Source organism: Ambystoma mexicanum, chromosome 12, assembly GCF_040938575.1.
Source record: "Ambystoma mexicanum isolate Mex_15411 chromosome 12, UKY_AmexF1_1, whole genome shotgun sequence".
NCBI lineage: Eukaryota > Metazoa > Chordata > Amphibia > Caudata > Ambystomatidae > Ambystoma > Ambystoma mexicanum.
In genome coordinates this window covers 401436887-401456100 of record NC_090936.1, presented here as the reverse complement: position 1 = coordinate 401456100, position 19214 = coordinate 401436887, and the positions used below count along the sequence as shown (strand labels likewise).

At 48.5% G+C, this 19214-nt stretch overlaps 1 protein-coding gene across 1 annotated transcript in view; it reads left to right on the top strand.

Annotated features, from left to right (window-relative positions):
* Nucleotides 1–19214, top strand: part of TMTC1 (transmembrane O-mannosyltransferase targeting cadherins 1) — a 1779343-nt gene that overhangs the window by 1578510 nt on the left and 181619 nt on the right. The window lies entirely within an intron of this gene.

The following is a 19214-nucleotide window of genomic DNA, read 5'->3' as shown; positions in this document are numbered from 1 at the left end:
GGGTTTAGACTAGAAACTTTCATTTTTGTAGAGCACAACATTTAGTTTAATTTCAAATGTCATGCAAGCATAACAATATAATTCTCTGAAGGGATAGGAAGTAACCCACAATCCTACTTGGCAATAGAAGGCCACTTGATCCAGAGTCCCTTCTTTTCTGCAGAGTGTTAATTAGAAAAACAATGTCATTTTCTGGGGAATTAAAACAGACAATCCCCTTCCCACTTCATTTTACAGACTTCACTTTAAAGATATAGCTTCGCGTGGGATATTGCTTTGTATGTACTACAGCTTCCACAGGTCAACATAACGAATAACCTCCTGCAAAACCGTTAATATGTTGTTCACAAGTTCATAGTTCCAGTCTCAAATACACCTTTAAAAGCTTGGGGATCAATTTATTTGGCTAGTGTCAAAGGACAAGGTGCATTTTGGGCGTACAATGCTATGTTATTGCATTTCCTATAACTTTCCCAATTTCTTCCCTTACAGCCCAGTCCCATTCAGTGGTCTAGCTGGTAAATGATTCCCCTAAAGGACTTTCAGTGACTCCTTGACTAGGTCTTGAGACACATCTCTGATTGTACAGAGCATATATGACACTCACTTTTGTTTGGACTTGTAAAGTCCCAGGACAGGTAAGATATCTGCAGCTTCATTCAACTTCACTGAGCGAGCTAGGCCCTTGGTCTGTGCTCTGCTCCCCAATCCTTCTCTGGGAATCTATTTGTGTTTTGGGTAAGGTGTCTTCATCAGGCGTCGTCCTGACTAAAAGCTGTCATGTTATTCTACCCTGGGTTTTCTAATGTTCTGTTTATGAAACATAGTTTAAATTGTCTCAAAACTTTCCTTTGGATCTAACAGCATGAGACCACACTTAGGATAAGCCCTACATGTACTTAAACAGTTCTTCAGCATGATCGAAATCAGTACCTGTTGTAGCAAGGAGATATGATTTTGTGGCTTGGTTGCTAACCTTGAAACCTGAAGATGTGGACAGTAATCCTGACTGCCACCCAAAACCGCAAATCATGTGATCCTGGGCAAATCACTTTATCTCCCTGTACCACACATTTTAAATGTGTATAATGTAAGTATGGTAAAACAACAGCACACAGTGAGTTAATACTGTCCCATGTATGTTGTCATCACACCCTGGTTTCTGTAATCTGGTCTTAACATCACCCATCACTCTGCAATCTTATGTACAGCACCTCCCCTTTGATATGCTCCTGCTAATATATAATGTTCTCTATAAATGTGCTTCTTGGAGATAGGTCTGTGCCATAGTCTATACCTACAATGATATACATACATTAAGATCCATAAATGTCTCCATTATCCCCAAAACAGCTATATTTGTAGCTAGGAGGTTCTTAACAGCACTTCTCTTGCAAAGAACCAACCATGGCCTCCACTTTTGTGATTGGAGATGGTGGCAGCAGAATTTAAAATTCTTAGTATCAATAGCGTCCCACCTGGGGATATTGGACCTGGTCCTATTTGTTTAATTAGGGACATTTATCGTCCGCCCTACTTAAAATATCATTACATTGTTCCTGAAGATGTCATAAGATGTCATAAGATTTGGCCTCATTGGAAACCCTGAACAAATGTTTGTACTTGATCAATTGAGTTATGGTTATGTTAAAAACAGATCAGTCCAAAGAGACATTATTGATAATGTTCAGTGAATTAAATCAAGACAGTGTTTCTCCAGCTTCTCACTGCCTACTGCAGCCATTCCACAGAATGCAATCACTTGCAGATGTTCAGGAATTTTATTAAAGCCTGTACATATAACAACATGCAAGTCAGGGTGCTAACAAACGAAGGGTGATCTGTCCTTGCCTCCCACACCCTTTGCCTCATGTTCACAAAATGCTCGTATGAGTCCTTTAAAAAGAAATATTGATCTTCACTCTAATTTCATGTGTGCCAAAGGTCCCAAACACTGCTGGCTTGCTCCTCCCAAGCCTCTGGATTAGAGGCCCCAGTACACCAGTCCTGAGAAGCCTCATCTGGCTCCATTGAGAGCCGGACCAAACTTTGTCTCTGACTAAATTGTGAATAACCCACTGGGGCCCACCCGCCAGTCCTGTGCACCAAAATGTGACCCTGCGCCCCAAGGCAAAATCTTCGAGCCCATCATTAGTTGCCTGATCTCCGTTGGTCCACTGGTCATGGTACACGGATGCGTTATAGAGCAGACTTCACTGCATTGAGCGACGTTGGCATAAAATGCAATCTCCTCATGACCTATAATTTTTATTATATGTTCATTCAATCTATGACAGTCTACTTCTTCAAACGAAACAGCAATACTAATTGGAGTTACTTGTAAGGCATGCAACCCATCCATGTCGACTCTCAAGAGTTTACTTACCTCCTTACCCCTCCTGCTCCTGACCCATCTGAATCCTCTCTTTTTTCCTCTTTAGATTTTGATTCTTTTTTACCTCTGAAGTGTGCACCCTTCGTGAATCCTGTCTCTGGCCCTGCAAGATCCCCTACCAGGGTTGATCCTCTTTCTCACTCTATTTCCTATTTTACTCTGCCCACATACACTGATAAATCAACATTTGTCACCCAAGCTCACCCCACTTCACCCCCCTCGATTCTCCTTCCTTCCTTCCTTCTATCATCCCACAAATCTTTCCCCTTCTTGTTCCTTACCTTACTATTCTCTCCAACACTTTTTTATCTTCAATTTTCCTCTGGCTTTATAAAATTCAACCGTTATACCAATCTTAAAGAAACCTTCACTTATTCCTTCAGTTCTACAAAACCTCGGCTTGGTCTCTCTTCTTCCTTTCATCTCCAAGATTCTCGAGAGAGTATTCTTTGTACAGGTTTCTTCTTTTTTGAACTTGCATTCCCTTCTCCCTCCTCTCCAGTCTGGTTTCCACCCCTTTCATTCTACAGAAACAGCCTTGCTTTCTGTTACTGATTTTCTCTTATCTGCCCATTATAATAAACAGTTGTCTCTGCTTATTCTACTTGATCTATCTGTGGCTTTTGCCACAGTGGATCACACAATTCTTACCTCTAGGCTCTCTTCTCTGGGTATTACTGGATGATCTGCTCCAAACTGGTTTCTTCTCACTCTTCTGCCCCTAAACCCCTTCGCTTTGTTGTTCCTCAGGGCTCTGATCTCTGTCCTCTTCTTTTTACTCTCTACTATTCCTCTGTCTGACATGATTTTTTCTTTTCATTTCTCTTACTACTTTTACACCAAAGATTCTCAAATCTTTAATTTTCAACATTTGCCGAGTCTCTGCATTGGAAGCGCTCAGCCTGTATTTATGCTATTGAATCTTGGGTGATGGCTAATTTCCTATATTTAAATGCTGCGATACCGGAGATCTTTTTTTTCCCCTCTTCTCGCATTCACCCTCCTATTCCTCAATGTTCTATCTTCTTCCCTCCATCCCCATTTCCGCTTCATCTCATAATCTTAGTGTCAACTTCGATCCCTCTTTATTGTTTTCCTTTCATATCTCAGCGGTTTCAAGAACCTCTCGCTTTAACTTACTTAACATTCGTAAAGCCTGTCCTCTCCTTACTTTTAATGCCAATATAATTCCTGTTTCCATTTTTATCTTTTATCTTTTCTCGTTTGAATTATTGTTTCTCTCTTCTTATTGGGCTACCTGCCTCTCATCTTGTTCCATTTCGTTCTATTTTCAATTCTTCTATTAGCCTCATTTGCTCTCTTTCTTCTCAGAAATCTATTATTTATATTTGGACTCTTTTCTCAAATTTCATTTTCTCTGTCTTGTTTTTAAATCGTTATACGCTATGGCCCCTCCTTAATTGTCATCTTTCCTGGCTGGTACCATCCGGCTATGTCTTTATGGTCAGAAACACAATTTTTGTTGCGTCTAGTCCTCACGCCCCCTGTGCCCAGTCAAATCTTCGTTCTTTTTCTCTATTGGCACCTAAATTATGGAATTCTCTTCCTTCTTCTATTTGATTTATTGCTTCTTTCACTTTTTTGCATTCAATGAAAAGCACACTTTCTTTACTCCTCGTAATGGACACAAAGTGTAACATGTTCCTTTTGATTGTACCATATGCATGTTATACAGTGTGTAGGCGTTAGACGCTATATAAATCTAAATAAAATTCAAATACAGAGTCACTATCTATTTACACCAACTCTCAACCCAGGCTAGGCTGTTTCACACCCTTCTGTTCTTAATGAAATTAGTCAAGCCAAACTCTTCATGAATACTACCTTCTGGCATTTTTTGTCTCACCCGTAGGAGAGATTTAGTTTCCGAAATCCAACTTTCAGCTGTGCAAATACAATACAAATGAATATCCAAGCAAGACATTGGGCCTCATTACGAGTATGGCACCCGGTACATCCCCATTCCCATTTCAGCCCCCATAGGCAATGGCCAGGCGTCCTGAGCATGACCCGCTGCAGACCTCGTAATGAGGCAACCTGGAATGAACAGTGCCGGTCCCTTACCAGCACCGTTCATTCCGCGGCCGCCTAACATGTAACAAGGCCCATTGATTACATTTTTTCTATTTCCCAAGTCCCTTTGGTTCTGACCACCTCTACTCCACATTGTGTGAACCAGCCCCTCTCTTCCACCCCCAAAGCCTACCGCAATCCACGACCGTCTTCTTGTTGGGAAATAAATACCTTTCAACATTTATACGCGTTACCAATGACAATGAAGAAGGTGCCTTCCAGTGGTAGAATGGTCGAAGTGGAGCGGTGCTCCTCTACCTTTTTTTGAGATGTTTTACTGTTCCTATACTTTTATCCGAAAAGAAACCGTTCCTGAAGGGTTTTGTTTAAAAAAAAAATAGGTATTGTAAAAGCAAAAGGAAATATCGAGGCTGAGTACCCCAAAAGGAAATACACCAAACACGGGCTTAGTACATCACAGCGAATACCAGCCCTTTTGGTGTGAGAAGTGAGAGGTACTGGACGTCTAAACAGTTGTACATTTTATACATTTCCAATCATAATGTCAAGCCCCTCTACAGGTTAATAATCCATGGTCTAGAATCGTGCCGAGTTCACTTCTGGCTTGTCCGACAATATGCTCATGGATCATCCACAGTTTACATACAAACAAGTTACAATGGCAACAGTGTGTTCTCGGATTTAACAATAAGCCTTAACACATGTCCTATACAATGCAGTTCAGCTAGTGTCCACGGTCAGTATTTGCTCTACATTGTGGTCGATGTATGTCCGCGGATCGGGCTTGTTGGCGCAGACAATCCTCTGTCTACAAGTAAGGCATGGGACAAGTTCTCTTTACTCGACCCAAACATTCGGCCAACGGACAGTTTATACATTAACTCATGTACAAGGTTCAGGATGGCTCAGTTACAAGCGGGAAACACTGTCCACAATTTTAGAACACAGAGTTACTTTAGAATAGAAATCAAAATGGCGGATGGACCTAAAATGGCGGCAAAGTCGATCTAGAATCAGAACTTTGCAACGCGGTTTTCTTCACAGACCGACTGGGCTTTGGCCAATATATACAAATACGTGCCAGCCCCCAAAGACACCCATGACAGAGAGGCCACAGAGGGTACGACACAGCAGCTGCACCAAGCTGACAAAGCAGAAGCACAGGGAGGCAAGACAGCCACCTAAACACTATGTCGGAAGGATAGCAGGCCGCTGGCCCCTGCAGCCCCAGACACTCGGGGAAGCCCCCCAGCTCACAAGCAGCACAGGGAGAGAGAAGCAAATGGCATGACTCCACCCAAGGTGCGTTTATGAAACCCTTTCACCCATATGCAGAGGGAGCAGCTCTCCGGTGGGAACTCTGGCTGCAACAATTTGAATTGCATCTCAAGTCCAAGAAAATCACTGTAGAGGAAGAGAAGCTCACGCTGTTCATGCTGAACTTAGGCACACTCACCCTGTGACTCTTTTACACACTACCAAACAGAGGGCCGTAGGATGACTATCAGGCAGCCAGATCGGCCCTCAATGGAAAATTCAAGTCTCAATTAAACCCTGCTTACGAACATTTTCAAATTAGTTTTGCGAGACAACGACAATCGGAGTCCATCAATGACTTCCATTCGAGGGTCTGTGAAATGGCCGTTGGCTGTGAATTCCCTAACGAGGAATTCTCTGTAAGGTAATAAGTAATCCATGGCATTGTGTCTGAGAAGCTCTGAAAAGACATCCTGGTGGAAAGGAACATCCCTTTGGACTGCATCCTGACAATGGGACGCCAGAGGGAGAGAACAGGCATGAAAGTGGCTGCCTATTGACACTGGAAGCAGAAATCAGCCGCCTGCCAATTGACACTGAACAGCCGACAACGAACATTGCAGCCGTCGAAGCCAAAGGTCGACCACGAGGGTAAACAGACCCTTTTGCATTCGCCAGTCGGGCACTAACCAAGACTGAACATAACTACACCCATATCGAGAGATAAGCGATGGCGATCCTCTGGGGCTTCAGGTACCTTTAAGTGTATCTCCTGGGGAATCACGCGATGATCTACATGGACCACAAGCCACTCGTGCCAATTTTCAAGGGCTCCGACCCACACCCACCGGCATGGTTAGAGTGCTGGATGCGCCAGCTCCAGCCATTTGACATTGAAGTAGCATATCGGGTAGGAGGGGACAATCTAGTGGATTACCTGTCACAGCAGGCCCAACCAGCGATGCAGGCTGAAAATGACGACACACTCCGAATGGACGAACATGTTTGCCACATAGTTGCGTGCTCCCTCCCCAAGCGCATAAAGTTAGAGGAGATCATCAAAGAAATGGAACAAGACCCCTGTCTACAACGTGTGAAAAAGAGTCCATCCTGTCAGGAGGGCGGAGAAACTTGTTAGCAGTAGCAGCGGATCACACAGCAGCAGCAGCCCAACAAATACTGCAGGACCGTCTCGGAGTAAGCCACAAACTCTCTATCTCCCTGCAAGGGATCATACTAAAAAGCATGGGCGTAGGACATGGGAGGACTGGGGGGACAAATCCCCCCCACAATTTTAAGTGGGGGGGATGTATTGTCATATATCCCCCCCAGAATATGTGTTTGGTGTGTAGTGCAGGGATCTGTTTTTGAAATGGGGGGAGGGTCTGCCTACTATGTAAGCTGCCCTCTCACCCCTGGCCCCCAAACCATGGGGGCAATACCCTGGGGGCAGATGGGTGATCATCTGCCCCCAGGGAAGGGGGGCAAACAAAAAAAAGATTTTTTTTTTTAAACATAGTTTTGGCTGGGGTGGGTGCGGGTGGGACCACTAGCCACCCAGGATTTTTGCAAGGGGGGTGGCCCTCTCCCCTCCCACCCTAACTGGATAGAGGGCACCTTATGTAGCCCTTCCTGGGGGCAGATTTCTGCCCCTAGGAAGGGGTACATGAGATGCCCTCCATCCATTTGGGGTGGGAGGGAGAGGCCACTGCAAATATTGGCAGAGCCACCCCTCCCAAAGCTGGGGAAGTACGTTTTGACCCCCCCCCCCTGGGGGCAGATGGCCACACAAATGTGCCCATCTGCCCCTAGAGAAGGGCAAAAAAAAAAAAATATATATATATATATATATATATTATAAGATGTTTTGGGGGGGATGGTGGGGTGGTGGGGGGTGCCCACTAGACCACCAGGATTTTTTGTGTTTGAAAGGGGGATCACCCTCCCCCCCACCCTAACTGGATAGAGGGCACCTTATGTAGCAGATTTCTGCCCCTAGGAAGGGGCACATGAGATGCCCTCATCCATTTGGGGTGGGGGGGAGAGGCCACTGCAAATATTGGCAGTGCCACCCCTCCCAAGGCTGGGGAAGTAGGTTTTGACCCCCACCCCCGGGGGCAGATGGTCACAGAAATGTGCCCATCTGCCCCTAGGGAAGGGCAAAACAAATATATATATATATATATACATATTAAATGGACGCGGTAGCGTCTATGTAGTTATGGTTAAGTTGGTGTTTCCATAGGAAGAGCATTTTTTGGGTGGCTTATAACTTCTCCAGCATGGGGTCTGGCATGGATTCACATGCTCATGAATATTCCCCGTCGTCAGGCTGGGAATCCTCGGTAAAGAAAAAACCAGTATCAGTTTCGTTTCTGATCTGTCTTTCGTAGTAATAACCAATCACTGGTCTCTGCGTCATACTGACCACAGCCAATGACTGCCCTCTACCTAAGCACCGCCTCTGGCAGCCATCTTCAGATTTTTACCGCACGTTCATGTGTTGGGATCCTCGTGCTATTGCTCTCGAGCGTTAGTGCTATTTTTCGCGCTTTTTTCACAAAAAACTTCGATTCTTTCGGTCAAAGAGCCTCAAGCTCCACCGATCCTACATCCGATCAACGGGGACCCGTGTCGGATTCATCTGTGCCCCTCAAGGGTGAAGATTTCGTCGAGCTACACTTCGGAGGAATCCAGAAGCTTCTCAGGCCCGGTCTCGGAGATGGCCCAGGAGAAGGGAAGCTCGACGCCCGGAAAGCTGTTCAGGGTTTGCCCTGGATGCCAGCTGCAGAACGTCTTCAAGGAGGACGAACACTCTTTCTGCCTTTACTGCCTTCATGAGGACAAGACGCACGTGGAGAAGGACTGTGCGTTTTGCGGCAACATGTCGGAACGGACCATGAAGGACTGCCATCAACGTCTCGCCAACTGGCTGGGAGGGTAAGAGCCCGTCTGGCGAGAAGAAGAAGAAATCCGAGCGGTCTTCTAAGACCTTTGAGGGCGCCCCGGCGACGGGGGCCCAACATAAGGCCAAGCACCGCGAGTCCGCTGGCACCGGGAGCGCCGAACGGTCGGGCTCTACGGGCGCCAGGCAGGGCGCACCCTCCCCGGCACCATCAACCACGAGCCAACGCTCTGGGTCGGGTAAGAGGAAGGCCGAGCACCCGGCGAAGCTCCTGGAGAGGCCCCGGTCGAGCTCTAAGGCAGAGGAGGAGCGTGGCAGTGCCCCCTCCCTCAAGGATAAGGCGGTGAGCGCACCTAAGGTGGTGAAGGCCTTGATCCATCCGACCAAGCCCTCTATCGAAACGGTCGCGGCGGCCCTGGCTCAGCCTGTGGTGGCTGCACCAGTGGTGGCGACCTCAGGGCCCAGAATCTCCCTGCCTCCTCGGAGGGAGTCTTCCTTTGTGCCCATCGATAGGACCCCCGTGAAACCCTCCGTGGGGAAGAAGAAGGGGGGGCAGGGCGTCGTCGGAGATTCGGCCTCAACCTCAGAAGAGGAGCTGATCGAGGTCTTAAGCCACGGCCTAGGCGTGGAAGAAGGCCAGCCCGTCGGAATGGACCCCGACGCAGGTGACGACGACGACATCGTCGAGGATACCGACGGGGCCCCTGCTCGCCCGTCGGATTCCCCTCTGCCAGCGCCGCAAGACAACTCGGCGGCCATTTTGTTGGCCATACAGTCCTTATGCTCCGAGATAAGGACGAGGCTACCGTTACCGACGGAGGAACCTCTCCCGTCGGGGGATCCAGAACCGGGACCTTCTGGTGTTCCCCCTACCAAGAAAAGAAGGATCCATCCACCACCTCCTTTTCAACCGTCGCGCCCCTTCCAGCCCTCCTCCCCGTCCACCCGAGGGGATGATACGGGGACTGACACGGCAGCGACGGGTACGGACGACGAGGCATACGACGAGGATTTTCCGTCGTCGCCTCCCACCAGGGCTTCTCCGCCCGACGAGATCGGATCTTTCCACTCCATGATCTCCAGGGCTTCCGAGCTTTTCCAACTCTGCCCTGAGGAGAAGAAAAAGGAAGGCTTCCTTTATCAGCGGCGCGAGGCCAAGAGGAAGACGGTCCTCTCAGTGCCTCTGTTGGACGACATTTGGGATGAGGGCCTTTCCCTCCTCAAGAACCCTTCCACGACGCCAGCTAGAAGAGACCGGTACGAGAAAAAGTACCGGGTCCCGGACACGGCCCCCCTGTGCCTCCGGGCGCAGCCTACCCCGGACTCCGTCGTCTCCGCGGCAGCCAGGAAGAAAGCGGGGGGGGTGCGGCCTCCACATCGACTTCCCCACCGGACGGCGAGGGAAAGAAATTGGATGCTATGGGACGTAGAGTCATCTCGTCGGCAGCGACGACGATTAAAGCGGCCAACGCCTTGGCTATCGTGGCCCGCTATGACAGGGAGCTCTGGTACAAGATAGCTCCCCTGCTGGATTTTCTGCCGGACGACAAGAGGGCGGAGGCCCTTGAGATCCTGCAGGAAGGTGAGGTGGCCTCGGACCACGCCATCACCGTGGCGACGGACATCACCGACACCGGGTTCCGCCAGCTGGGCAACGGCGTTTGCCTTCGACGTCGTGGATGGCTCAAAGCTACGGATTTCCGGCAGGACGTCCAGACCAGAGTCCTGGACATGCCCTTCGACGGGAACAACCTGTTTGGGAAGACAGTGGACGATTCCCTTCAGGCCATCAAGGCGGATACTGAGACGGCCCGGGCCCTTGGAGTCCTGCAACGACGGACGCCCTTTCGGAGCGGCGGAGGCAAGGGCGCCTCCAAAGGTTCCGGCGGCGGTTTCGCTTCCTACCGTCAAGCGGCCCGCTCGTCGTCGCAAGAGGCCTACAGAGGACGAGGCAAGTCTAGCGGACCCCGCCGTCGTCGCCAAGGAGGTCAAGGCGGCAAGGCCGCGCCCAAGCAGGATTGAACCGGCCGTGGGGTCGGGCCCCCACCGAAGCACCCCGGTGGGAGGCCGGCTGGCGGGCTTCGTCAGCGTGTGGGAGTCCATCTCCACCGACCGTTGGGTGCTGGACGCCCTGGCCCGGGGCCACGCGCTCGAGTTTCAAAGAAGGTGCCCGCGCGTCCCCCCCGTGGCCAGGAAAGAACTTCACGTCCCTCAACTTCTCCTGGAGGTAAAGGCGATGCTCAGAAAGGGCGCCATCGAACTCGTCCCAAAGAGGCTTCGGGGCTCCGGAGTCTACTCGAGATACTTCCTCGTGAAGAAGAAGACGGGAGGATGGCGCCCCATCCTGGACCTGCGACGTCTGAACAAGTTCATCAAGGCGCAGAAGTTCCGGATGGTCACCCTCCAGCACGTCCTGGGTCAGCTGGAGGAAGGAGACTTCCTATCGTCGTTGGATTTGGAGGATGCCTACTTCCACATTCCCATCCTAAAGGGGCACCGCAAATTCCTCAGATTCGTGGTCCAAGGGCGTCATTACCAGTTCAAAGCCCTTCCCTTCGGACTACGGTCGGCACCCAGGGTATTCACCAAGTGCCTCGTGGCGGCGCAGCTGCGCCGCGAGGGGATTCACGTCTACCCCTACCTGGACGACTGGCTCATCCGCGCCAAGACGAGGGAGCTCGCCGTGGTCCACACGGCAAGGACCGTCCAACTCCTCACGGACCTGGGATTCTCCGTGAACTACGCCAAATCCCACCTGGTGCCCGCGCAAGTCGCACTGTTTCTGGGAGCCAGGCTCGACACAGTGTCCCTTCTGGCCTCCCCGTCGGAGGAGAGGACCAGGACCATCTTGGGCAAGGTGCAACGGATGTTGGTGGCCGACGCGGCCAAAGTGAGGTCCATCAAGTCCCTCCTCGGGATGATGTCTTCCTGCATCTACCTCATTCCCATGTGCAGGCTCCGGATGCGCCCGTTGCAAGAATTCCTGGATGCGCGCTGGATCCAGACGACGGGCAGCTTCGAGGAAAGGATCAAGCTCGACGAGAGTTTCCGACGAGCGATACGGTGGTGGGGCACCCGCGCGCATTTGACGGCGGGCATGGACTTCCAGACCCCAGCCCACCAGGAGACCGTGACCACGGATGCCTCCCTGGAAGGGTGGGGAGCGCACACCGAAAATCTGCACGCAAGGGGACTCTGGCTCCCGACGGAGAAGTCCCTGCATATCAACGTCCTGGAGCTCCGTGCAGTGTTTTGGGCCCTCAGGTCCTTCCTTCCGTCCCTCAAGGGCAAGGTGGTGAGGATCTTCACCGACAACACCACCACCATGTTTTACATCAGGAAACAGGGCGGAACCAGGTCCCCAGCGCTGTCCAAGGAGGCGCAGGACCTGTGGCATTGGGCCGTTGCCCAAGGGATTTTTCTGGTGCCGTTTCATCTGGCAGGGATAAAAAACACCATCGCCGACTCACTCAGCAGGGAGCTGCGCTCGTGCCACGAGTGGGAACTACGGCAGGATCTGGTGGATCGCCTCTTCCGACGGTGGGGCACACCCCAGATCGACCTGTTCGCGACGGCGACGAACACCAAGTGCCGGAGGTTCGCCAGCAGGTTTCCCCAGACGAGGAGCATGGGCGATGCTTTCTCGTTCCCCTGGGAGGGCCTGTTCCTCTACGCGTTCCCTCCCTTGCCTCTGCTAATCCGGCTCGTCAACCAGCTCAAGAGGTCACGGTGCAGGATGATCCTCGTCGCACCTGCGTGGCCGAGGCAGATATGGTTCCCGGACCTTCTGGACTTGTCAGCGTCCCCGCCGATCAAGCTGCCGGCGGACGCGGATCTACTCTCCAGGGAAGGAGGCGCCATCCTCCACCACGACCCGAAGTCGCTGAACTTGCAGGCCTGGCTCCTGCAGCGCTAGAGTTTGGAGGATACGACATACCGGCCGATTGCAGAGAGGTTCTTGCAAAGGCCAGGGCGTCCTCGACTCTTAAATGCTACGGACACAAATGGAAGAGGTTCTCTGTCTGGTGCCACGCACAGAAGATTAACCCTCTACGGATTACGGCCCCCCAAGTACTGCCGTACCTGCTGACGCTGGCCAAAGCTGGTCTGGCACACGCGTCCATCAAGATTCATCTTGCTGCGATCTCCCGATACACCAGAACCACGGGGCGGACGTCCTTGTGGTCTCATCGTCTGGTGAAAGAGTTCATGAAGGGACTGTTCAGATCGTTCCCGCCGGTGAAGGCTCCGGCCCCGGCGTGGGAGCTCAACGTGGTGCTGACCAAGCTCATGGGACCTCCGTTCGAGCCTCTGCACTCGGCCCCGTTGAAGTTTCTATCGTGGAAAACAGCTTTTCTTGTGGCCATCACCTCCGCACGACGAGTGGGAGAGATCCAGGCCCTTTCCTGCAAGGCCCCGTACTTGACTTTCCACGACACGAGGGTAGTGCTCAGGACGCACCCCTCCTTCATGCCCAAGGTACCGTCGGACTTCCATCTCAACGAACCCTTGGTGTTACCTGTGTTCTTCCCGTCGCCTTCGTCGCCGGCTGAGAGGACTTTGCACTCGCTGGATGTAGCTAGAGCGCTGAAGTTCTACGTGGACCGCACGAAGGGTTTTCGGAAGACGTCACAACTCTTTGTGAACTTTGGACCTGTCAATCAGGGGAAGGCTCTCTCGAAGGCTTCCATTTCCAGATGGCTCTCCGGCTGTATCATGTACTGTCATCGGTTGGCAAACCGACCGCTGCCTGGCCGTCCGAGAGCCCATTCCACCAGAGCGATCGCAGCTACCACAGCGTTCCTTTCTGGTGTGCCCCTGCTGGACATATGCAGGGCTGCTACGTGGAGGTCGACGCATACCTTCACAAAGTTCTACTGCGTCGATCGGGATTCCAGGGAGGAGTCCAGGGTCGGCCAAGCAGTGCTGCGCAACCTGTTCGCCTGAGGTGAGCCTGGTGAGGAGGTAAGATGCTTAATGTTGAGTTTGATGTAATGCTTAATGTTGAGCCTTTGCCACCTCCCGTGGTTGTGCATGTGTGTACTGCTATGTATTCTTTATTCATGAGCATGTGAATCCATGCCAGACCCCATGCTGGAGAAGGAACAAGTTACTTACCTGTAACTGTTGTTCTCCAGCATGGGTCTGGCATGGATTCACATGCGAACCCTCCCGCCTACCCCTCTGCGGCTCTTCACTTGGTCATACTGCCACTTCACGTGCTTCCAAATCTGAAGATGGCTGCCAGAGGCGGTGCTTAGGTAGAGGGCAGTCATTGGCTGTGGTCAGTATGACGCAGAGACCAGTGATTGGTTATTACTACGAAAGACAGATCAGAAACGAAACTGATACTGGTTTTTTCTTTACCGAGGATTCCCAGCCTGACGACGGGGAATATTCATGAGCATGTGAATCCATGCCAGACCCATGCTGGAGAACAACAGTTACAGGTAAGTAACTTGTTCCTTCGCTCCCTCTGGACGAATCCTCACCAAACTGTGCACAAAAAGTATATGGCCCACTCTGAATTTTATTGCAAAGTTTGGAGAGGTTTGGTCTAGGGGGGGCAAAGTTATAGGGGGGGTCCCAAAACGTTTGTTTTTTCCCATAGACATAATGGGAAAAAACTTTGCGCACGCCTACAGCCCAAACCGCTGGACGGATTCACACCAAATTTGCAGCAGGGGTGGAGGCTTGGTCCCGAAAGCGTGCTTTCGCAAATTTTATGTAAATCCGTCCAGTAATTTTTTTTTTAAATGACCAAATGTAAGGCAAAAAAATTAGTGATATCTCCGTTCGCTCCGCAGACGGACTTCCCAGTTGGCCGAGCGGCTTGCGTGATGTCCGCGGACATGCGACGTGTTCGCTGATTGGATGGCGTGGTGCGTGAAGCGCGTCATATTTTCTGTGGCGCCCGCCATCTTGCATTCGCGGACGACCGCGGACAGCGTGGTGAAACTTGGATTAAAAATTATATTTAGTGGAGTGTGTTGGTGTGTAAGAGTGTTTGGGGAGGGTGGAGGAGTATGAGATAGGTTAAATGTTCTGTTTTTTTTATGTGCTAGACCCTTTTGTTGTGTTTGATTTGACAACACGGCTGTTCTGAAATGTTCGTAAATAAACAGAATGGATTTGGTGTCAAGTTGAAAGTGTTCTAAGAAGACTCGTGGGGTCCTGGAATGTTCGTAGGGGGTGTCCTGAAGACGTTGTCTGTATTGTTCGTTGTCAAGCTGAAAGTGTTCTAAGAACACTCGCGGTGTCCTGAAATGTTCGAAAATAAACAAAATGGGGGTGTTCTGAGGACGTTCTCCGTATTGTGTGCCTGCTTTGCTGTATCCAATGAGGGAATGGCACAGAGAATGAAGTGGAAATGGTAGAAGGGCTGTCTAAGAGTTATGCGGTCTGCGGACAGGGCGTGCTACATCCGGGGTTTTCCAGCAAATCCAGCATGGAAAGAAGACTGTAGGGATCAGCCAATCAGATGTTGAGGTTTTGGATTTGTGTTCAAAGAGACTGTGTGTAGTGAAGATGGCAGAAGTGGAGAAAGTCAGGGTGTTGGTGCTTGGAGATATGTTTGTGCATGGTTTACAACAGTATGCTCAATGCAGGCATGTTGCAAAGAATGTTGATGTTAAAGGAGTGGAGGTGGTGTGGAGCACTGTGCCTGATTGCAATGTACAGGGAATTGTACAAGTTTGTGAAGATATGGGCAGGATCAACAGTCCCCATGTGGTAGTTTTGCACTATGGTGCTTTCCATTTGGGCTATGTCAGTGCCCCTACTTTGTTGGCAGATTTGGAACACTTGGTTCAAGCAGTAATGAACATGCTTCCAAATGCCAAAGTAATTTTTTCTGGATTAGTACCTAGGGCAATATGGGACAATAGTTCCGTTTTTTTTCCTCAGCAAAACAATGCTAGGTGAGTAATCAACCGAGGCATGTGTGCCTTCATGCTTAGAGCTGGTATGTTCTTCTGTAACAATGAGAATATTGATTCCAGTAATGCTGTTTATTTTAAAGAAGATGGCATTTCCTTATTTTTTAATGGGAAATGTCATTCTGTTTGGAAATGTAAGGGTTGCTTTGGAGAAGGTTATGTGAAGAATTTAGGAGTAAGGTAAGAAAAATAAAATAAAAAAATACAAAATAACAGGTGTCTGTCAAGCATCTGCAAATAAACCCAAAAAAACGTCTCTTTTCAGAGCCAACCTCAAAGGGGAAATGGGGCACATTATTTAAATTTACATTCACCACGCTCAGATTTTCGATATGTCTGCGAACATGGCGGTAGTCCACGGACATCGAAATCACTAGCTAGGGGTTCACTATGTTCTATGTTACATGTATATAAAGTCAGGGATATTATGGTTAAGTTGTGCTACTAAAAACATATGAGATTCAGTAAAAAAAACTTTGTTAAAGGGACGTTATGGTTAAGTTGCGCTACTAAAAACCTATCAAATTCAGTAAAAAAAACTTTGTTAAAGGGACGTTATGGTTTAAAGTAAAACCGAAAAACCCCTGAAATTCGGCAGTTATGATAAGATAAGCAACCATAACTCACGCCACGGTGCACTGCTAACACTAACAACCAGGACATCAAAGATGACATCACAAATGTCATTGATGACATCACATGGCTGGCTCTCCCTTTTTTTCCTCTACTGACATATCTAAGTCACATAGTTTTCTTCAGTAACAGTCAGGAAGTAAAAATTGAAAAGGTACTGTATTTGTAGACTTAGGGTCAAGTCATATCATATGAAACATATATATAGCAGAAGACACAGGCTTGAAAGAAAGCAATCCTTTCTGTGCATGAAGATAATCATTAGAGTTATCAGCACTTTCTCATAGTTTTATTTTTATTACTATACCTTCCCTGTATATGCTCTTATTTGTATACATTGTACTCACACTCCTTTCCTTAGGGTTCACTGACATCATTTGATACACATACATACAGTAAGTAGCAGCTTTGAAACAGAGCAATCATTTCTCTGCATAAAGATAATCAGTTAGGTAATGAACTCTTTCTGGTACTACTTCTGCTTTTTTGCTTACTTCTCTGTCCCTCTATATACTCAAATTTGTATGTGTTGTCTCTTTGTGTTTTGTCTGTAATAATGTAATTATGTATTAAGTGGATTTTATTAGCTACTTATTACATGTTTCACAGTACGCAAAACTCTAATAAGAAAGCAGTTATCATTTCATTATTCTACATGGCAAGATTATGAATATTGCACCTTCATCATGTATACTGCACACACTGGCTAAGTTTCTGCATGAGTTGCTTAGTATACTGGATAGAACTTCATAATAGAATGCTATTTATATCAATGCATTGCTTAATGCACTAATTTGCTCATGATATTTATTCAAATGATCCTTGACACTTTTTGGTCAACATTATAAGAATCCCTCCTACAGAGTTTTCATGAAAAGTAAATGCACATGTGATGTCATCAGTGATCGTCATCAATGACATTTGTGATGTCATCTTTGATGTCCTGGTTGTTAGTGTTAGCAGTGCACGGTGGCGCGAGTTATGGTTGCTTATCTTACCATAACTGCTGAATTTCAGGGGTTTTTCGGTTTTACTTTGAACCATAACGTCCCTTTAACAACGTTTTTTTACTGAATTTGATAGGTTTTTAGTAGCGCAACTTAACCATAACGTCCCTTTTAACAAAGGATAGGGATTCCTCTGGGATCTGCTTGGAAATGAAACCTGGTAAAAGCGGGTGTAGTCCAGAGGAAGCCATTGTCAATTCTGCCAGCAATCGCTAATTGCGTGAGGTATTTACACTCTTCCAAAGTGGAAAAGCAATGTGATTTCACCTGCCTTTTATGCTAAAATCTTCCATTTTCTGGCAGAAAAGTAAAAATGTGTGCCAATGGAAGTGGTCCACTCCATGCAGTTTACTTTGCGCCTTGATGCTTGCGGGTTTTGCGTTATGCTACACATGTAATAAATAAATAAATACATTTGACATGACCCCAGATAAATGCCAATTTGTGATCAGAAATGAGTGAGCATGGCATGTCGCTGGTAAGAGGGTGTCCTGTGCTTCTTAAGTGCGTTGGCAAATGCCCTTAATTGCCATCTCGCGTTAAGCAGGTGCTGAAACCCATCAGTGTGGATTGCGCAATAATAGGATTGCGCAATAATAAGTTGACAGAGGTATTTCAAATGGCCAATTTCACTCTTTGGGTGACATTGTCAAAGTCAAAGAATGTTGCCCAGCATGTGCCACTTTCTCTGCGGAGTGAATTGTGCCCACCCCGAGGAAGAAGTGTGAAAAACCCACAAGGGCACTGTGCCCTGCTCTTTCTGTGTGTGTCTTCCCCACAGGGTGACAGATGCCGACTCAGACATGAGTAATTCTGAGGTGGCAAGCCTGTACCCTAGTTGATGTGGCAAAGGAATCCAGACTTCTTAGGCTGATAACATTAGTAGCATTGAGTTAGATGCCACCTGACAGGTATGTGTGATAAAGTTGCAAAGCAGAGCTGTTAGTGGGCTAAAGCAGGAGGCAATGTCTGCCCACCCTCAAAGGGTACGTACAACCAAAAGTAATAGGTCCCTCCCCCATCATGGCTGTAGGGGCCAGGCTCCAAAACAGGGCAAGAATGCCCTCCAATCATCCATGCTCACGAGTAGGGTACCCCTCGTGCTCCAGGGACCCTGTTGAGCAACCTCTGTGCTTTCCAGGTGATACTAATGTTATTTAAAGCCAGAAGTCTAAAAGGTAATCGCTTAATTGCAGCTGGAAATTAGCTCCTGGCGTGATCAAAATGTCTTAACCAAGTGTGACATCATCCCCTTCCTTTATAACCAATATCTGTGCTCTCGCGTTTCTTCATCCACTGAATTACTGTTAGAAACAAAGGCAAGAGTGGTGTCTCTTGTGTAGGCATTAGGACGGCAGTTGCCAGCTCTGGCATAATATGCCCATGTTCTTCCAATATTGGCTAGCTGTTGCCCTCTTATGGCCAGGTAGAACCATCATGGCAGTGACTGGCACATGCCTTTCCCCTGCAGACAGAAAAGCGGAAATAAGAGGCCAATTCAAGACACAGAACAAATAGAAGTTAAGACAGACTGCAGCTGCCTTTGCCGTGTTAGGGAGAATATGTTGAGTGTTCAAGCAAGGAGGTATGTATTAAGCAAGCTAGCAGTGAGACAAGGGAGAGGCAAAGAAAGGCCAGAGGGGCTCTTTGAATAATGTAACAGGGCAGAGGACCCATGGTCTGCCGTCCTAGTAACATATGAGAGAATCAAATAGATCAGGCTTTGCAGCAAATGTTAAACGAGAAAGGAACAGAGTCCAGCTCTGCATTCAGAATAACAAAGGCAAAGAAAGGCTAGGCTCTCACATTGGAACCTGTGGCTGTTGCTACCTTGAGTAAGTGATTTAGCCCTTTTTAACCCGGGTCCCATCTACCAATGGGTACCCATCATGATCTGTAAAGTTACAAAAATAATGTTGGCTTTTGCGATCAAGCGAAATGGGGACAATATAAGGTAATGGATACAATCTTTAACCCCTTACATCAGAGGACAATTATCCTCCAGATTCCAACTGCCCCTCCTG